The sequence below is a fragment of the Sabethes cyaneus genome, chromosome 1, assembly GCF_943734655.1.
Source record: "Sabethes cyaneus chromosome 1, idSabCyanKW18_F2, whole genome shotgun sequence".
Lineage (NCBI taxonomy): Eukaryota > Metazoa > Arthropoda > Insecta > Diptera > Culicidae > Sabethes > Sabethes cyaneus.
The window spans coordinates 74,168,911-74,187,700 of record NC_071353.1 but is presented as its reverse complement, the minus strand read 5'-3'; the positions used below and the strand labels follow the sequence as shown (position 1 = coordinate 74,187,700).

The following is an 18,790-nucleotide window of genomic DNA, read 5'->3' as shown; positions in this document are numbered from 1 at the left end:
CAAATAAATCGATATTTAAAAAAAATCGAGGCCTCCTACATTCACTGAAAACATCAAGGGAGATTTTTCAATTTTCTCGAACATCACTAGTTAAATAAATTCATAAGTGTTGGGCCAAGTATCAACGCAATGAAGTTTTCACAACAACCAAGGACAATTATTATCAACAAAATATGTTTTTTACAAATTTTCTGCTAATTCCCTTTATTCTGATTTCAATGTATTTTTACTAAAAACTTGAAATTTTATTACTACCTTTGAAACAAAAATTATCTTTTATTGCCGAAATCAGCGCTTTTCGCTTAAGTAATGTTGATTCTACAGTGCTTACAAATTTAGCTGTTAGCGGTTAGCGTTAGCTTCCGCTAAATTGTTGATTGATTTAGCGGTTAGCGGTTATCGAAGCTAACGTTTTGATTTAGCGAATTAGCTGTTAGCGAAGCTAAAATTTCGGTTAGCGGTGCCCACCTCTGGTAACTGGTAGCGTGAAGTCCGAAAAAAGAGCGCGGAATATCGCTGACCGAGGTGGACTAACTGTCAGAAATGACTTACGGTAAGCGGGACGAATAAAGGAAATACGTGCGGCTTCTATCAAATCAATATAACTTCTATATATATTTGTTCACTGGGGTTGACTTTTATAATTGATCGCATAATACATGACAATAGACAGAAACCCAGAAGATATTCAAAGGAGCTATAGCGAGGTTTATAAAGCGAGATAACTCCTTTGTTGGTAGACACCGTCCGTGTTGCTTGCCTTCGTGCCGAGTAGGGTAGTAGTTCCCATTTTCGCGCCAACAGTAACGTTAGATATAAAATTTAATTGTGTTACTATCCATACTATGCTGGTTCCCTTGTTTACATATCAAACACCAGAATCCAGCAAAGATTCAGTTGTTGTTGATATGTTTGTTGTTTACAAAGCAGCAAAACTGAATTAGAATAGGCATTATACCTGCGAAACGTTAAACACACACCACTTTCGAAATAAATGAAAAAGAAAATAGTCCAAAATATAAACAAAGGCGCTATAGTATCTGTCAATCGACGGCATGATGATTTGGTCTATTTCATAAGTGCAAAAGGGATGATAGAGCTTCTTAGTCGTGAATTAAAGATAGAAACAACAAAACGGCGAATGTCACAAGCGCGAGCAAACCGAGGGAGAGCTGATTTTCTAATGCTGGTCCTTTCCCGTTTTGTTTACGTTTGCGATTTTCGCCCTTTTGTTAATTCTGTCTAGAATTGGCTAAACTCTATGACACTTTCCGCCGTGACGTAACAGCGTGTTGACTCTTCTTTGCACAGCATTTGGGTTTCAGCTGGGAAAATCGTCGAGAAACCCCCAAATATTGTTTTTGGAAAGAGCATAAAATTTCCAATTGAAAGTGAACAAATTAATAGCATTTGCTCTCCCTAGATTGTTTTGGAATGCAAATATGTAGCGTGACGTTACAACGCGTCAGAAATTCGTCTTTTGGTTCTTCTGGTAAAAACATGAAAATTCTGCTCTCTTTCAAATTTTATCCAAATACTTTCTTCAATGATCTGATAAGAGATGAATACTGAACAACTTGCTTGCCATGTTTAGAATTTCGATAATTAGTGAAGTTAATTTTTAAACAGCCTTTACTTTTCGTGACGTTACAACGCTCTGCTTTACACAGAGAGGGTCGTAGCTCCGTTGTGACGTCACGAAAAATCTGTCCAGTTCATATTCGTTAATTATCGCTGTTGTCGCCTTCTGTACTTAAGGGTAGAGTGACTATATACAGAGTGGCGACAATGTCAAAATTGGAATGATAATTATCTGTCAGTGTCATTCCAATCGAGCAGACAACCTATCCAACGCGTATGCAGGAAAGAGAAAGAAAAACCTAGGATAAACCGCATTGCATACATTTGGGATGACTTGGCGCCACTCTGTATATAGTCACTCTACTTAAGGGATAATCCAAAAACGTGTTGTTAATTTGTCGTCCCCTTTTTTACGTAATTTTGGGGTTGTTCACAAATTACGTCGCGCAGTACGAGGGATTCTAAGAAAGTGAGACATGAGTAATAGCATCGAAACCTTAAGACATAGCATAATAGTTTCTTCATTTCAAAAGCATTTTCTAGTGGTGAAAAAATATTCGGGCATTAGGGTGTCCCATAGTAGATACAAAAATATTTTCTCTGTTTTAAGTCAGAAATGATTGATATCTATAGAAAATATGTAGAAAACCGAATTTCAAGAAACTTCGTTCAATACTGAGGATTTGTATCTCTTACATGAAGAAAGTTGTAGAGCCAAACTCTTAGGGACACTCTTAAATAGTGATAGTTTTTTTCGATCTAGCTCTTTTATAACGCATCGTATGCCTTGCAAATGTTCTAAAAAAATGATAATCTAAATAAACTGCACATTTTCGTCGAAAATAGTAGAGCTCTATCTTTTCCCCTTTAGAAGCTATCACTGGCTTTTTTATTTTTACATATAATTATTAAGGGGGTGCATCTCGGGGGAGAGCAGCTATGAGTAGCTAATCTCACTTGTACAAATAAAAAAAAAATACAAAACACAAGACACGACCGCATATACAGGTGACGCAGGACTACGTAAGTCTCTTTGTAGTGATAGTAGCATATGTATCCATGCTTGTAATCAACCGATTCTTCATGTATGCATGCTATATGCAACATATATACATGCTACATGCGTTGCATGTAACATTTATCAAAGTACAGCAGTCCCCCGATTAACGCGGTTGGTGGTGGTGTACGCCCATGGAGGTTTCTTAGTTGTCCATTAACCAATAAAGTTGATTTTTGGTACATTGTTAATATGTGGTACAACCAAGTCTACTACCAAAAGTCAACTTTATTGGTTAATGTACTGCTAAGATATCGCGATGGGCGTACATCACCACCCATCGCGTTATTCGGGGGATTCCTGTAGTAACATTGTATACGTTAAATTCTCAAAAGATTTAAGAGTTATTTCTATGTGCATTTGGAAATAATTTAACAAAATCAAGAACACAAACTATTGCTTTCCTGCTACCTTACAGAAATTAAAGATTGTTTTTATTACCCATGGTTCCACACGTTGAAGGGATTTTACCAATTCAATCCTATTTTATCAACAGCACATCTGTTCACTACACTTCAAATGAAACGGCAAGCATGCGTATTCATACAGAGTCATATTATAACCGAACACTACAACTGTAGCACATTTTTCCAAGACAGATATCAAATTTGCCTAGGTTTAATCGTCTCGCAGTAAAGAATTTGCGATCTGTTGGGACAACGAACTTGTGTCATTTTGACGTAGGACTACGTCTTACGGCAAGTTTTGAGAAGGGTGTCATTCCAAAAAATCGAAAAATGCGAGCGTCACGAAAAATGAAAGGTTTTGAGCGCAAATTGCTCAGCGGTTTTCCGATCGATTTTCAATATTCTTACACCAATCGATCGGAAAATCTTCTTAGAATTGACCCAAATGAAGAAAAGTATGGATTCTTGATGTTTTACCAGAAGTCTCGCTACGTGATTGGTTGGAAGATTTTTTACGATGATCTAAACCTATACCAATTTGATATCTGTGCTTGGGAAGTAAGCCAAAACAAGAAATAAAGTTTCCTCATTTCAACAAGATTTCTTAACACCGCGGTTCAACCTAGACCATTTTGATGTCCTTGCTTGGAAAGTACGCCAGAGAGAGTGACAAAGCCCCCTCGTGCCAACAGATTTCTTACGAACGCGATTAAACCTAAACCAATTTGATGTCTGTGTTAGGGAAGTGTGCCAGAAAAATGACACAAGCTCGTCGTCCCAACAGATCGCAAATTCTTTACTGCGAGACGATTAAACCTCGGCGAATTTGATATCTGTGTTGGAAAAATGTAAAAAATGTAATGTTGGCTGGTAAACGGCTAAATAATGCGTACCGTCGGTGCCTTGTGCACGTGTAGGCATAAAATAGACCCTACAGTGGTTCATAGCCTCTTATTCAGCAACTCCTATTCCTACCGCCTCGTAGTACCAGCCGGGATACGAGCAACTTTGGTGGAGATCGGGTAACCAACCCCGGTGGAAGCCAAGGTCGTATGCTGACAGGAAAGGAGGGCTCTTTCGAGCTTCGTTGGCCCTCCGGCGAAACAGGGGGTTGGTGTAGCAGGCTTTGCAAGCCGTCACCACGAAAAATACTAAAGCATGGAACGAAGAACAAATATATTCTTACTGGAACAATCGGAATAGACCCACGCGACGAAAAAGGACTATAGATTGGAAACTCGGGACGTGGAACTGCCGATCTCTCAACTTCCAAGGGAGCACTCGAGTGCTCTCCGACGTATTGAAGAGCCGCAAATTCGACGTCGTAGCGCTGCAGGAGGTGTGCTGGAAGAGCTCAACGGTACGTACGTTCAGAGATGGACATACCATCTACCAGAGCTGCGGCAACACACACGAGCTGGGTACAGCTTTCATAGTGATGGGCGAGATGCGGAAACGGCTGATTGGGTGGTGGCCAATCAATCCTCGAATGTGCAGGTTGAGAATCAAGGGCCGATTCTTCAACATAAGCATCATCAACGTGCACAGCCCTCACCTCAGAAGTACCGATGACGACAAGGATGAATTCTACGCGCAGTTGGAGAGTGAATACGACCGATGCCCAAAACATGATATCAAGATCGTCATCGGGGATTTCAATGCTCAGGTCGGCCAGGAGGAGGAATACAAACCGGTGATTGGAAGGTTCAGTGCACACCAGCGAACCAATGAAATGGGCCTAAGACTTATCGACTTTGCCGCCTCCAAGAATATAGCCGTACGTAGTACCTTTTTCCAGCACAGAATCCACCATAAGTACACCTGGAGGTCACCAAATCAGACAGAATCACAGATCGACCACGTTTTGATCGACAGTCGGCACTTCTCAGACATTATCGACGTCAGATCCTATCGAAGGGCTAACGTTGACTCGGACCACTACCTAGTGATGGTTAAGATGCGCCCAAGACTCTCCGTTGTGAACAACATTCGGTACCGACGCCAGCCTCGGTTAGATCTCGCGCGGCTGAAGCAGCCAGACGTCGCCGCAAACTACGCGCATTCACTCGAAGCTGCACTGCCGGAAGAGGACGAGCTGGACGAAGCCCCTCTCGAGGACTGTTGGAACACTATCAAAAAGCCATCAGCAGTGTAGCGGAGAGCTCCATCGGGCATGTGGCCCGGAATCAGCGGAACGATTGGTTTGACGATGAATGTAGGAGGGTAATGGATGAGGAGAACTCTGCGCGGGCGGCCAAGATGCCACACGTCAGAACGTGGAAAGACACAAACAGAAGAAGATGCAGTGAAACCAAATCTTTCGGGAGAAAAAGCGCAACCTGGAAGAGCAGGAATATGCAGAGTTGGAGCGGCTGCATCGTTCTCAGGAAACGCGGAAGTTCTACCAGAAACTGAACGGATCCCGCAAAGGCTTTGTGCCGCGAGCCGAAATGTGTCGGGATAAGACTGGCAGTATTCTGACGGACGATCGTGAGGTGACGAATAGGTGGAAGCAGCACTTCGACGAACACCTGAATGACGCCCAGGCGGAAATCCATGACGGCGAAGAAAGCAATTTCGACGGTGCAACAAACGGGGAAGAGGTGCCAACCCCAACGATAGGCGAAGTTAAGGAGGCCATCATGCAGCTAAGGAACAACAAGTCAGCTGGAAAAGATGGCATCGGAGCGGAGCTTATTAAAATAGGACCAGAAAAGCTGGCCGTTTGTCTGCACCGACTAATTGTTAGAATTTGGGATACGGAACAGCTACCGGAGGAGTGGAAAGATGGGGTTATCTGCCCGATCTACAAAAAGGGCGACAAGTTGGACTGTGAGAACTATCGAGCGATCACTGTTCTCAATGCCGCTTATAAAGTGCTGTCCCAAATCATTTTCCGCCGTCTATCACCAATTGCGAATAGATTTGTGGGAACTTATCAAGCCGGCTTCGTCGAAGGTCGGTCTACAACGGATCAAATATTTACACTGCGGCAAATCCTCCAAAAGGGCCGTGAATACAGAGTTCCCACGCATCATTCATTCGTTGACTTCAAAGCCGCATATGATACCATCGACCGGAAAGAGCTATGGAAAATCATGGACGAGAACAGCTTCCCCAGGAAGCTCATCAAACTGATTAAATCTACGATGGATGGTACGCAGTGCTGTGTTCGGATTTTGGGTGGATTGTCAAGTTCATTCGAATCACACAGAGGGCTTCGTCAAGGTGATGGTCTTTCATGCCTGCTGTTCAACATAGCGCTACAAGGTGTTATGAACCGAGCAGATATCAACACGCGGGGCACGATATTCAACAAATCTAGTCAATCCGTCTGCTTTGCCGATGACATGGATATTATCGGCAGAACATCTGTGGCGGTGGCTGAACAGTACACCAGACTAAAGCGCGAAGCAGAAAAGATTGGGTTAAAGGTAAATACGTCTAAAACAAAGTACATGCTGGCCAGCGGAACCGAGGCCGAACGACACCGCTTGGGCAGTAGTATATTGATCGACGGCGATGAGTTTGAGGTAGTCGATGAATTTGTCTACCTTGGCTCACTGGTAACGGCGGACAATGATACCAGCCGTGAGATTCGGAGGCGTATTATCAGCGGAAGTCGTGCTTACTATGGGCTCCACAAGCAATTGCGGTCGAGCAGACTAAGTCCCCGTACAAAGTGCACCCTGTACTGTACGGAGTTTTCGAACGACGAGTGCTAAGAACGATCTTCGGCGGCGTACAGGAGAACGGAGTATGGAGGCGGAGGATGAACCATGAACTCGCACAGCTCTATGGCGAACCCAGTATCCAGAAGGTGGCTAAAGCTGGACGGATGCGATGGGCAGGGCATGTTGCAAGAATGTCGGATAACTACCCTGCAAAGATGGTGTTCGCCTCAAATCCGGTAGGAACAAGACGACCAGGAGCGCAGCGAGCAAGATGGTTAGACCAGGTGGAGCGAGATCTGGCGGAGAGTACTCGGTGTCCGAGGAATTGGAGAGCGGTAGCCCTCAACCGAGTTACATGGAGAAATTTTGTTCAACAGGCTTTGTCTTAAGACGGCAAGCCACCTAAGTAAGTAAGTTGGAAAAATGTGCTACAGCTGTAGTGTTCGGTTATAATACGACTCTGTATGAATACGCATGCTTGCCGTTTCATTAGAAGTGTAGCTAAAAGATGTGCTGTTGATAAAATAGGATTGAATTGGTAAAATCCCTCCAATGTGGGAAACCATGGATAATAAAAACAATCTTTAATTTCAGTAAGGTAGCAGGAAAGCAATAGTTTGTGTTCTTGATTTTGTTAAATTGTTTTCAAATGCACAATCTTTTGAGAATTGAACGTATGCAATGTTACTACTTTGATAAATGTTTCATACAACGTATGTAGCATGTATATATGTTGCATATAGCATGTATACATGAAGAATCGAATGATTACAAGCATGAATACATGCTACTATCACTACAAAGAGACTTACGTAGTCCTGCGTCACCTATATATGCAGTCGTGTCTTGTACACAACCCCTCTGATTTTTTTCTGTCACTCTTTCTGGCGTACTTCCCAAGCAAGGACATCAAAATGGTCTAGGTTTAATCGCGATGTTAAGAAATCTTGACGAAATGAGGAAACTTTGTTACTTGTTTTGGCTTACTTCCCAAGCACAGATATTAAATTGGTATAGGTTTAGATCATCGTAAAGAGTGTTCCAACCAATCACGAAACGAGAAATCTGGTTAAATATAGGTTCATTATTTTCAATTTTTCAAAAGTTCAACATCAAGAAACCATACTTTTCTTCATTTGGGAAAATTCTTAGAAGGTTTTCCAATCGATTGGTGTAAGAATGTTGAAAATCGTTCAGGAAACCACTAAGCTATTAGCGTGTAAAACCTGACCACTTTACGAGAAAGATTTTTTGGAATTACCCCCTATACCAGCTACCTTCCTGCAAGACGTAGTCCTACGTCAGAAAACATGGGATAGCTCCTAAAGGGAAGAAGATGTATCTCTACTGTCGACGAAAATGTGCAATTTAATTCGATTACCGATTTTTTAGAACATTTAAAAGGCATGCGAAGCGTTATTAAAGAGCTAGATCGAAAAAAATCTATTTTTAAGGGTGTCCCTAAGAGTTTGGCTCTATAACTTTCTTCGAGTAAGAAATACAAATCTTCAGTATTCAACGTTTCTTGAAATTTGGTTTTCTACAAATTTTTTATAGACAGCAATCATTCCTGACTTAAAATAGAGCAAATATTTTTTGTATCTGCTTAGGGACATCCTAATGTTCGAATTTTTTTTCATCACTAAAAAGTGCTTTTTAAATTAACAACCTTTTCTGAAGCGACTATTATGCTATGTCTTAAGGTTTCGATGCTATTACTTATGTCTCACTTGTTTTGAATCCGTCCGGCTGCCCGCCGTGACGTTACAACGCGAGCCTCAATCAGTTGTAATTTAGGTTCTAGTTACCTTATCTTCATTCTTTAGGCACCGTTTTGAAGGTATTTTTGAGTACAAAGAGAATACGGATTATTAGATTGTTCGAAATAGCACTTTTCTGTGAAAGCGAAAAACTACGCCTTTTTCGTGACGTTACAACGCAAAAAATGGCCTTATTTCATCCACTTGAAATACAAAATAACTGCAAAATTACATTCAAACTATTTTTGGAATGGATTCAGCATATATTCCTTTGTAAGTTGGTCGAAAACAAGTGATATTATGAAATGTTTTAGCGCTCTGTAGAAGCGTTTTCAAAAATATGACAAAAAATCATTTATTTCTTGTATGTTTCATTTACTTTCGACACACGTTTTATATAACTTCCGAAAATACTAGAATACCAGTTGGCAGTTTTGAAAGGTTCAAACATTGCCCAATCATGGAAAAATAATCAACAATGCTAAAAGCAACTTTTATAAAATGTCTGGTTGGTATAACATAACGGCCCGCGGAATGTGTCTATACTGAAGGTTGAATTGTTTCCGATAGACGTGTCGAATTTACGGTGTACATTGGTAACCTTTTATGCCACTATGGCGTTCGTGTTTTCAGGATTGTAGAAGAGTGAACTATATTGTTCATCATCATAAATATTGTCAATTGCAAGGAAAATTGCACTTTTTCGTTATCTTCCAAGCAATAAGTGCGCCGAAGATACCGAAACGATTTAATGTAAAATAGCACTTTATGAGCGATATCGCACTTTGGATGGTACAATTTTCCTTGCAATTGACAATATAACCCGCTTAGGGGCCGTGCAATAATTACGTAAGGGCTTTTTCTTCATTTTTGAACCCCCCCTCCCCCTATATAAGATTTTGTAAGATTCTGCCAATCCCCCCTCCCCCCCCCGTAAAAAATCTTAGTAAGATTTTTTGAAACATCACAATGCACGTTTTATTTAAAATGTTAGACATTGAAAGAATATTGAAACAGTCAACAAAGTTCAAACAAGTTCTTAAAAACCAAGTTTCAAACAAATTCATAAAAAACACGCAAAATCAAATCTGTTGTAAATCCCTTCATAGCCCACTCACGAACCGAACGTATTTCAGCAATGAGGTTGTCAATAGATGTTGGTATATGTTCAGAAACTCACTAGCATACACATAATTCTGGCTTTAGTTTTCAAAAGGTCGCATAATCAACCCTTTTGCATGCATTATGCGACCTTCTGAAAACTGAAGCCAGAATTTGCATTGATCCACTCTACATCTTCTGAACACGTGTCCTCGTGCAGTAGCATACAAAGAACTTCTTTGCCTCTTTTAGATGACACACGACATGGTCTTACATCCCAAGAAACATTTTTGTTGTACAGTAGCTTATCAAGCGCTTGTTCCCTTGATACAGCTATACATTAGCTGTAATGTTTGTAGTGATATCATAAGGGATTTTGCGGCTGCCTTGCGGGATTGGGATAGGCAATTGCAACCGAATATATTGGAATAATAGCATAAACCGATAACATCAGATGGCTCTGGAACAAGTAGGTCGCCTGATGTTTCCCTGAGTGGGCAAGGGTAAAATACTCAGCAAGTTGCTACGCATTTCCTTATAGCATGAAGGATTTTGACACTTCACAACTTAACTCATCAATTAAAAAAAATTGTAACAAGTAGCATGAGTTGCTATTAAAAAATTTGAATTTATCATAATTTTTTCGTGTACGAAAATCTTACGTAAGAAATGATTAAGCCCCCCACTCCCCCAAATAAGATTTTGTAAGATTTTGTGGAACCCCCCCCCCCTCCCCCCATTATGCCTTACGTAATTAGTGCACGGCCCCTTACGAAAAAGTCGGATGCCTGGCAGAAATCGAACAGAATCAATATGGCGCCGGCTGAATTTGACATTCAGAACCGGTTCATCTTCTTCGTTTTTCGCCCTATTTATGTCATAACAAGCAGGGATACCAAACTTGCAGATTTGTCTGCAAATTCCAGATTTTTGGAACGGTCTTGCAGATCATTATAAAATTGCAGATATTTGCAGTTTTTATGACTTTTATTGTTTTGGTGCAGATTTTTGTTCGAAGCTCTTTAAACTTTCACAGACTTCCTAAAAAAGTGTGCAGATTTTCGCAGATTATTTTCAAACCAGAAAATTCGAGTAGCAGGAAAACTGATAGATTTTTTCGGTTTTCGAGCAGTTCCAGACATTTTTTTAGAAAATATGGCATCTCTGATAACAAGTGACAAGAGATGACACGCGCTGTCGTTGAAGTTTCCGATTCTAGGTATTGTCAATTGCAAGGAAAATTGTACCATCCAAAGTGCGATATCGCTCATAAAAGTGCTATTTTGCATTAAATCGTTTCGGTATCTTCGGCGCACTTTTTCGTTATCTTCCAAGCAATAAGTGCGCCGAAGATACCGAAACGATTTAATGCAAAATAGCACTTTCATGAGCGATATCGCACTTTGGATGGTACAATTTTCCTTGCAATTGACAATAAGAAAATTACAAATTTATATTTGCAACCTTCAGTTTTCGTTCGTATAGCCTAAACCAGAGATGCCATATTTTCTAAACAAATGTCTGGAACCGCTCGAAAATCGAAAAAATCGAGCAGTTTTCAGGCTACACGAATTTTCTGGTTTGAAAATAATCTGCAAAAATCTGCACACTTTTTTATGAAGTCTGTGAAAGTTTAAAGAGCTTCGAACAAAATCTGTACCAAAACAATAAAAGTCATAAAAATCAGAGGGGTTGTGTACAAGACACGACCGCATATATAGGTGACGCAGGACTACGTAAATCTCTTTGTAGTGATAGTAGCATGTATTCATGCTTGTAATCATTCGATTCTTCATGTATATATGCTATATGCAACATATATACATGCAACATGCGTTGCATGTTACATTTATCAAAGTAGTAATATAGCATACGTTCAATTCTCAAAAGATTGTGCATTTGAAAACAATTTAACAAAATCAAGAACACAAACTATTGCTTTCCTGCTACCTTACTGAAATTAAAGATTGTTTTTATTACCCATGGTTCTCCACGTTGAAGGGAGTTTACCAATTCAATCCTATTTTATCAACAGCACATCTTTTCACTACACTTCTAATGAAACGGTAAGCATGCGTATTCATACAGAGTCGTATTATAACCGAACATTACAGCTGTAGCACATTTTTCCAACACACATATCAAATTCGCCGAGGTTTAGTCGTCTCGCAGTAAAGAATTTGCGATCTGTTGGGACAACGAACTTGTGTCATTTTTTCTGGCACACTTACCTAACACAGACATCAAATTGGAGTAGGTTTATTCGCGTTCATAAGAAATCTGTTGGCTCGAGGGGGCTTTGTCACTCTCTCTGGCGTACTTCCCAAGCAAGGACATTAAAATGGTCTAGGTTTAACCGCGGTGTTAAAAAATCTTGTTGAAATGAGGAAGCTTTGTCACTTGTTTTGGCTTACTTTCCAAGCACAGATATCAAATTGGTATAGGTATAGATCATCGCAAAGAATCTTCCAACCAATCATGAAGCGAGAATTCTGGTAAAACATAGGTTCACTATTTTCGATTTTTCAACAGTTCATCATCAAGAATCCATACTTTTCTTCATTTGGGTCAATTCTTAGAAGATTTTCCGATCGATTGGTGTAAGAATATTGAAAATCGGTCGGAAAACCGCAGAGCTATTAGCGCTCAAAATCTTTCATTTTTCGTGACGCACGCATTTTTCGATTTTTTGGAATGACACCCTCCCAAGCAGCACCATTTGTTGTATGAAGGGTTACGCAACTATAATTGAAACATTCAAGTATGGTAAAAGTTCGCATCAGTTACCTTTATCGAACTGTTATGTGATTGAAAAAGCGCAAGAGGTGGAGCCTATATGCAACCAATTGTTACACATATGTTTTATGAAACATCAATGCGCATTATCTATCCATTCGCGACTACGATATTAAGAGATTTTAAGCCTGTTCGCACTCCCACGAAATCCTATGCCGCGTTGTCAAAACTCGCGTGAAGACAAAAACAAAAATACTTCCTTCTCTTTTTTTCTCGCACAAAAATCAATGCGCGTTATCTACATACAAGCAAGTATTCGCGACTACGATACTAAAAGAGATTTTAAGCCTGTTCGCACTCACACGAAATCCTATGTCGCGTTATCAAAGCTTGCGACTACGATACTAAAAGAGACTTTTAAGTCTGTTCACACTCACACGAAATCCTATATGTGATATGTCGCGTTGTCAAAACTTGCGTGAAAACAAAAACAAAAATACTTTCTTCTCTTTTTTCCTCGGACAAAAACCAAACAATTATGAGCAACTTTGTAATCGCGAATTATGTTTAGCGGGAAGCAAATTTTCTCTCTGGTCTCCAAGACGAAAATTATTTACATTAATATCTTTAATGCGAAACAAAACTTTAGTTTTTTGGGCCTATTATGAGCTAATCTTCATGCCATTCAAAATTTATCGTGCAAAATATAATTTTGCTTTGTATTATTTGATGCGCCTCGTGAAAGTTATTAATTTGTTAATTTTCAAGTTTAAAGAATTAAACCAGCCAGATTAAGAATTCGTTTACGATGGAAAAAAGCGGTGTAAAATCGAACTAGATACTGTAATCAAAAAATATTTTAGTAAATGCCATGGATTCCTGATGAATGTTCGTGTAATTATTGTTAAAATAAAAACATTTCTTCGTTGAAAAATATTTTTTCATAAAAATATGGCGGAATATGATGTTACATTGATTGTATTTGTTTGGTTACATTTTATTTAAAAATATGCCGTAATCAACATGATGCAACATCATGTGACATTATTGTTTAGCAATGACATTATAATAACACGATGTTGTGATGAAGTTTCATGTTACTAGATATAGACTAATATATTTGTGACAGCCAGTATAAGTATTGGATAACCTGAATCTAACGTATTAATAACATGAAGTTGCTTATTTGTTGCGTGTTTCAATACTGTAACCGGTGAAGTTTTTTGCAATTTAAACAAGACTAAATAGCAACATGGAAGATGTTGCAAGTGCTGCTTGGGCTATCTCAAAACTTGCCGTAAGACGTAGTCCTACGTCAAAACTGCAAATATATGCAAATTTATAATGATCTGCAAGACCGTTCCAAAAATCTGGAATTTGCAGACAAATCTGCAAGTCTGCCCAGGTAACCAATAAGCATTAAAATAAGCAGTAAATCAACCATTTATTAGCATCCCTGGCGTTTTATACTGCAGGTTGTTGTTTATCAGCTTTTTGACTGCATAACTGTTAATATTTTTTTTTGAAACGATGATTCTACAATTGATGAAGGGACGGTAAGGGAAAGTAATGGAGAAGGATTTTTTCGGGAATGAAGGGGAAGGGTGGAAAGGAGGGGGGGGTAATAGGTAGCTATGGTTAACAAGTTGTCGTTGTGACTCCTGTCTTTTGTCCAATGCTGGAAGGTGCATGGGTCGAACCAAGCTGTAATCAGAGATTATAACCTCTAACCTCTCTTTATAATCTCTGATTACAGCTTGATTCGACCCATGCACCTTCCAGCATTGGACAAAAGACAGGAGTCACAACGACAACTTGTTAACCATAGCTACCTATTACCCCCCCCTCCTTTCCACCCTTCCCCTTCATTCCCGAAAAAATCCTTCTCCATTACTTTCCCTTACCGTCCCTTCATCAATTGTAGAATCATCGTTTCAAAAAAAAATATTAATATATGCCTGACCGCATTTCAAGGTCATGACTAAAGTCACGAGTTTGGTCAAGCATAACTGTTGTAAATTGGCATCCACAATTCTATTTAAATTCTTCTTGTTGGTAACTAGCTGCAAATAAGCATTGTCAGCACTATAAGAGGGCTAGCAGTAAAGTAGCCGCATATTTTGCCAAAATAGCATTTAAGTAGCATTTAAGGCAACTTAAATGCTTATTGGCTTGCTTTTAAATTGCATTGGAAATGCTTATTGGTTACTTGGGTGGTATCAGTGGCCTAAACTAAACAAAATCAAACGATCTGAATCTTAGGGATGGGAATCGAAAGCCAAAGTATCGATATTTGGTATCGCAATATATCGGACCGATCCGATACTAAGTAATGAGTATATCGCAACTAAAATATTGATACTTCGATATTCACCGATATCGGAACCCGAAATACAGTGGACCCCCGTTCGTTTGAACGATTCCTCATGCAAACTAACGGGGTTAGCTTTTAATTTGAACAACTGATAACCCTAAATAGCGCGTCATTCGATAACGAGAGAATTAGAGGACTCAGAGAGTCAGAATGAGAATCTAGTTACTGACAAATGGCGAATTTGACGGTTTCACGTTAAATTTTGCAGCGAACTAATCCCAATGGGAAACATGCGGATTGGTCGCTAACAATTGATGAAGCTTCTATGCGTCAACTCGTGAATAGGGACTTCATCATAAATTTTCGGTTTGGCGAAACCCGGCTGAGAAAAACAACTCCGAGGCAACGTCAAACCACAAGTCAGCCTATGGAGGCACAAATCTCTGAGGCCAGTACTAGCGAAGTCAAAGTGAATCAAGGGTCCGCTGGCGCTGAGTCTCAAAACTCCAAGAATCCTAACAACCAGGGGATCCATGGAGCTACTGGAACCAAAAAGGAGGTTCCAGAGAATGCTCAAATGGCTCCCAACAGTGATTCTGGTAAAGAGAAGACTCATCGAGGTGAGTCTCCCATGCCCATGGATCTTGACAGTATGGCGGTGCCAGGGCCGAGTGGAACCAAAACAGTGGTCTCCATAAGTGGCCCAGGAAACTCCTGTAAGATCCGTAGAAAAAGCGAAACCACTCGAAGCCAGCCCCCCCCTCGATTCAAACCGAGTTCGGATACTGGCAGTAAGAAAACTGCCACCATGAGGTCTAAACCTCCAGGGAATCCGTCTCTCTCAAATGCTAGTGAGCGGAAAATTCACAAAAATGCAGAACACTAAGGTTCTGCAGATAAACCTCCATCATGCGAAAGCTGCATCGGGCGTACTTTCCAGGAGGTTTATCAAAGATGCTGTGGACCTGGCCTTGATTCAAGAGCCCTGGGTCTACAAAGGAAGAATACAAGGTATTCAAACAAGAACATGTAAGTTATACTATGATGACAAGCATGACTCTCCGAGAGCTGCTGTCCTGGTTAATGCAAATATTAATTGTTTTCCCATTACAGAGTTCATTAAACGAGACATCGTCGCGATCAGAGTTGAGGTACCAACCGCCAGGGGAAAATCCGATATTATCATAGCATCGGCTTATTTTCCTGGTGGTTGTCCTGAGGCTCCCACTCAAGAGGTTGCGGCGTTTGTAAAATATTGCAGAGAAGTCAACAAAGACTTTATCATCGGCTGTGATGCCAACGCTCATCACACTCTGTGGGGAAGTACTGACATCAACAATCGAGATGAGTGCCTTTTAGAATTTCTGTCGTCAAACAATATCGATATTACTAATAGAGGCAATGAACCAACATTCATTAATGCTATCAGGGAGGAAGTCTTGGACCTGACCCTGTGCAGTCCAGTAATTTCAGAGAAAATACAGAACTGGCACGTGTCGGACGAAGCATCGCTGTCTGATCATAGGCACATTATTTTCGAATGGGTGGGTGGCCTAGTGTCACAGGTCGCATATCGAGATCCTAGGAAAACCAACTGGGATCAGTATGCGCTTGAGCTCGAAACGAAAAACCTCACTACAAGAATTAGGTCGGTTCAACAACTTGAGTCGGCCTCAAAGGTCTTAAACCAAACGATAGTCTCTGCTTATAACAGTAATTGTCCACTTAAAAGGGTTACTTCAACTAGGAATGTTCCCTGGTGGAACAGAAGGCTCGAACGGCTTCGCAAAATGGCGCGAAAACTGTTCAATAGAGCAAAGATTACTTCGGACTGGACTCAATATAAGAGAGCTCTAACCGAATATAGCAAAGAACTAAGACGATCAAAAAGGAAATCTTGGGTACACAATTGTGAAAGCATTGAAAGTACTCCAATTGTGGCAAGACTTAACAAGCCTCTTGCTAAGGATCATTCGAAGGGACTCATTACTCTCAAGAAAGATGACGGTTCGTTCACAAAATCTCCGACTGAAGTACTAGACTTAATGATGGGGACTCACTTTCCGGGATCTTCCTCAGTTCATGCTGCTGCCAGCTCGGACTCTGATTGTGACATAGGATGTTCTCAAAGAAACTCTTCGGGATCTGAGAGAACAAAAGAGATTGCAACCAGAGTCGCAGGGATGGCTTTCACTAGGGCTAGGATGGAAAACGCAGTGAGATCCTTTCAACCTTTTAGATCGGCAGGTGCAGATGGGATTTTCCCAGTGCAGATTCAAAATGGAGAATCAGCGCTAATTCCATCTCTAATCGAGATTTTTAAGGCAAGTCTGATACTAAATCCTATTCCGTCTACATGGAGATTGGTAAAAGTTGTATTTATATCAAAACCAGGAAAACGTGACAAATCACATCCAAAAGCCTTCAGACCAATTAGTTTATCATCAGTATTGTTGAAAATTATGGAGAAGGTATTATATGAATACATTAAGTCTGAATACATGCTCAGATATCCATTATCGAAACACCAGTTTGCTTACCAAGCTGGGAAATCTACAATCACAGCACTACACACGCTTGTGACAAAAATTGAAAAGTCTCTTTCAACGAAAGAAACAGCATTAGGCGCGTTTCTCGACAGCGAAGGGGCGTTTGATAATGCTTCTCATTTATCAATGGTAAATGGTAGTAAAGAAGGCCTGGGCATTAATCCTTCAAAAACAACCATTGTTCCTTTCACTAGGAAGAGAAAACTGAAGTTACAGTCTCTGCACCTTGGGAAAGAAGAAATTAAATGTAGCGTCTCAGTTAAATATCTGGGAGTAATCCTAGACGCTAAATTATCTTGGAACGCACATTTAGATTCAATAATCAGCAAGGCAAACACTGCCCTATGGGTATGTTCAAAAATGGTGGGGAAAACATGGGGTCTCAAACCAAAAATGGTGTTGTGGGTCTACACCGCCATTGTGAGACCTAGGATAGCTTATGCTTCGTTGGTATGGTGGCCAAAAACTTCAGAAGCCACGGCTATTAAAAAGTTAAACAAACTTCAACGATTAGCATGCATGGCCATAACCGGAGCAATGAAAAGCACACCTTCGAAGGCTCTAGAAGCTATTCTCCACCTGCTACCTCTGAATCAACACGTTCAGTTAGAGGCTAAGAAAAGCGCCCTAACACTTAAACGATGGAAAACAATACTCGACGGGGATAAAATCGGACACTTGAGTATCCTGAAACTTCTACCTGTTGGCCCAGTTGCGGAAATGAACAGTGATTGGATGGAAGCTAGAACCAACTACGACATCCCATACACGGTGAACGAACCATCACGTTCGGTCTGGGACGAGGGGGGACCTAGCGTCCGCAGTGGTTCAATCAAGTTCTATACCGACGGATCAAAGGTGGGAGTCAAAACGGGTGCTGGAGTGTACGGCCCCAGAACTAGAATATCTATAGCAATGGGAGATTGGCCAACAGTTTTCCAGGCTGAGATAGCAGCTATAATAGAATGTGCAAACGTCTGTCTCAAAAGGAAATACAGACATGCCAATATCTGCATTTTCTCTGACAGTCAAGCGGCACTAAAAGCGCTTAAAGCTTTTAAGTGTTTCTCAAAACTTGTCTGGGATTGCATTTGTCTCTTACGGCAACTGAGCCAGGTAAACTCGGTAAACCTGTACTGGGTCCCTGGTCATTGCGGAATAGACGGAAATGAAGTCGCAGACGAACTAGCCAAATGTGGTTCTAACTCTCCATTCACAGGTCCGGATCCATTCTGCGGTATCTCGGACTGTGTGATGAAGAGTGGGTTGAAACAATGGGAGAGCCGAATGATTATGGCCAATTGGATGGCTGTACAGTCGCTCAAACAATCAAAGAAATTTATAATGCCTAGTATTAAGGTTACTCAGAAGCTGCTGAGTCTCAATAAGAGAGAACTCAGCACGTTTACCGGTCTGGTGACAGGACATTGCCGAGTAAATATCATCTTCGGAATCTCGGTTTCGTGCAAGATGATATTTGTCGCCTGTGCAATACCGAGAGCGAAACCTCGGAACACTTACTCTGCAATTGTGGAGCACTAATAGGACGCAGACTGCAGTATCTCAAAAAGGCCCTACTAGAGCCTAGGGAGATCTGGTTTGCGTCGCCGA

The 18,790-nt window shown here is 40.7% G+C and overlaps 1 protein-coding gene across 1 annotated transcript in view; it reads right to left on the bottom strand.

Moving 5' to 3' along the window:
• Positions 1-18,790, bottom strand: part of LOC128745831 (sodium-dependent nutrient amino acid transporter 1) — a 321,231-nt gene that overhangs the window by 74,704 nt on the left and 227,737 nt on the right. The window lies entirely within an intron of this gene.